The sequence below is a fragment of the Lathyrus oleraceus genome, chromosome 4, assembly GCF_024323335.1.
Source record: "Lathyrus oleraceus cultivar Zhongwan6 chromosome 4, CAAS_Psat_ZW6_1.0, whole genome shotgun sequence".
NCBI classification, from domain to species: Eukaryota; Viridiplantae; Streptophyta; class Magnoliopsida; order Fabales; family Fabaceae; genus Lathyrus; species Lathyrus oleraceus.
This window is the reverse complement of record NC_066582.1, coordinates 210,462,451-210,465,782: the sequence shown is the minus strand read 5'-3', so window position 1 is coordinate 210,465,782 and position 3,332 is coordinate 210,462,451.

Sequence of the window (3,332 nt, the reverse complement as noted above, 5' to 3'; positions counted from 1 at the left end):
CTCGTACAAACTTTTGACGGAGATCTTGAGAGTCATTGTCATAGTCAAACACAGTGCTTTGAAGGATTATTTCATGTGGACCATCTCTTCGAGCATAACCAAACTGACGTAGGGATAGAGCAGGATTATAAGTAATACCTCCTCTTATCCCCATGAGTGGTACGTTAGATAATTCTCCACAACGGTCGATGAGGATAACATTTTCTCTAAGATTGGGACACCAACAGATGTCTGAATGGGAGAGCGACATTATCCTTTGAGACCATTTCAAATTTTGCTCGTTCTTCAAGACTGATTGAGGAAGGTGCGAAATAAACCACCTAGACAATAAAGGTATACAACACATGAGAGTCCCTTGCCTTTTCATAGTACGGGTGTGAAGGGAATGCAAAATGTCTCCAAGCAAGGTAGGCACAGGGTTATGGGTGAGGAATATCTTAATAGCATTCACGTCTATGAATTGGTCTGGATTAGGGAATAACACCAAACCATAGATTAGTAATGCTAGAACATCTTCGAAAGCATGGACATTCATAACCTTTAAGAATTCTCGGGCCTTATTTATCAGAAACTTGGCAAGTAAACCCTTAACTCCACTTCTTGTTACCCAATTGGTTTCAATATCGGACTTTGTCATGTGTAAAGCCGCGGCAACTTCTTCAGACTTCGGAATTTTTTCTAAACCACTGAAAGGTGTTTGATCAAGGATAGGTATCCCAAGCATCCTGGAGAATTCTTCTAATGTGGGTACCAACTGATAATCTGGAAATGTGAAGCAATGATGTTTAGGATCGAAGAACTGGAATAGGACTCTCATCATATCTTCTTTGAAATCAGTGGTAACCAAATTGAGGAGATGACCATGTTTCTTGATGAACTGAGCATGATCGGGAAGCTCTGACACCAAATCCTTTAGTTGAGGAAAGATTGCTACAAAATTGATCCGGATGGTCTTCCTAGAAGCCATAACCTGTTTAACGGAGCAAAGCTAAATCCCTAAGTCCTTGAAATGGTTAGCACACTGTCATGATGTTATGATGTTATGATGTTAAGTAAACAACAAGCACAAACAAGTCACACAACAATCATTCCTAGGTTTTAAGGCTTGCATGAGTTCCATAGGTAAGTACCCTCCCCACTGAAGTTTGGTTGGCACAACCTGTCCTAGAATAGTAACCGGGTTCTAGAAGGATCTCAAATCATTGACCTTTCTTTAAGTCCACTTCAGTGCAACACCAAGTGGTTGACTGAAGCTTCCCTAAAGTCCAATCTCAAAGAGTGTAGTATCGAGTCTCAACCAACCTCAGTCGGAACCGAAGTCAGTTATCTCACTACTTTCTAATGGCTAGGATGCGTCAATTAGGGTTCTAAAGGTCTGGTTAATGCTTTGATGACACCACGCGGAAGCCAAATTTTTCCTCAAGTAAACATGAGGAACATCAGGACATCCAAAGTGTCACATTAACCGTAGCCATCATTTTAACCATTCCAGTATACGCCGGATAGTCGCGATGATCTATTGCTACTTACCTAAGGTACACTAGATCCGGGTGTAGGATCTTTCACTCAAGCATAAAATACCCAAGTAATCCCTTAAAAGTAAATCAGACATTTTGAATAAGTGATCTTGTTTTTTAAGGTAACCTCTCTTTTTAAATCCCCAGCAGAGTCGTCAGTTCTGTCATACGGTGAACTGACTTTATGTGTTTTTGCTTTGTAAAGCAAATGTCGCGGATAGCAAGAGTCGCCACCGACTTTTCTTTCATCCAATAAGGAAAGGTGGAAAAGAACAGGAAAGACCTTAATTAGATTTTGGGTTCGGGAGGTACATTATACAAAGGGAAGGTGTTAGCACCATTTGTATCCATGGTTATCCATGGGCTCTTAATTGCTTGATCACTTATGTTTGTCTGGAAAAGTGTTTGTGAATTGCTTAAAAAATGTTTTGAAAAGAGAATTTAACTTTGTAATGATTCTTGTATGAATGTATACAAAGTGGTTATCTCGTTTAGTTTTGAAAGTTATTTAGAAAAATATAACTCGGTAATGATTCTAGTATGAATGTATACCAAGTGGTGATTTTCTAAAGATGTTTTGAAATGTGTGGGGTGTGAAAAATGTTTTAGGTGGTGAATCAGCAATTAAGAGTTATACCTACCCAAGGTCTTTATAAGTATTTCCTATCCTTATGAGGGGTAAAACTGTCCTTACTATTGAGGAGTAAGTAGTTTTATCCTTTGGATGCAAAAGGGACATCGTAGGGTCATCGATTGGTCATTGAAGGCAACATTTGTAAGGATACCTTAGCATTCGAAGGGACAATCATCATTTAACCGTAGGCTACAACGAAGGGTCATCGAGGGGCAAAATCATATATTCGCAGGCAACATCCGAGGGACTATGATTTATTTTATAGGGACATGATGATTTAATCGAAGGGTCTTTGCTAAGTGTATCCCCACATTCGCGGGACATGACCATAATACCGTAATATCGCAGGGTAACAAAGAGAGGTCCAAGATCGCATATTTAAAGGCAAAGTTTTACAATTAATTAGATAGCCGTAATCGATTAAGTAATTAGGTCCATATTAAAATTGATGAAATCAATACATTAAAATCAGCTAGATAATTTAGGATGTATCTCCACATTAAAATTAAGTAATTCAGAATCCATCTCCATAAGGGTATCCCACAAATAAAGTGGAATACTTAGCCGGCCGTTTCTTCGGGAATGTGTAAGCCTTTACACAATTCAGCACACGGGTTAGAACATCGAGATAAAGTACAATTGAAAATTGCACCACAAAATAAACACAACAGTCATAAAGTCATGCCAAATAATGCAGAATTATAATAAATCTTGATTAGATAAACATAAGGCAGAACAGAAAAGAAATAAAACAGCCACTGTCCCGTTCGCTCCTGCTTCGCCTAGCGAAGGCTTAGCGAGTGCTCGCTACAGGTTCGCTTAGCGATGTGCTAGCGAGCTGCTACGGGTTTTGAGTTTGATAGCAGCATGATCTCTGGCACCCTGAACTTTATGGCATTTAATTACAGGAATAGCATGGACAAACATTCAGGATATTCAGGCATACTTAAATTCACATGTGAAATCAAATTACATATCCGAAAATTTAATCATGATGCCTTATGTATGTAGCGATTACCGATTAAAAGCATAAAACAGTAGTGATGCGCAAACCTGTTTGCAATGGAATTGCAGCTTTGGATTGGCAAATCGGGTCGAATTGGGCGGAGGCAACCTTGGCGCGGATGAGCGGCCTTCAGGGTTTCTTTACTCGGAATTCTCTGAGTTGGTCTCCAGGGTTT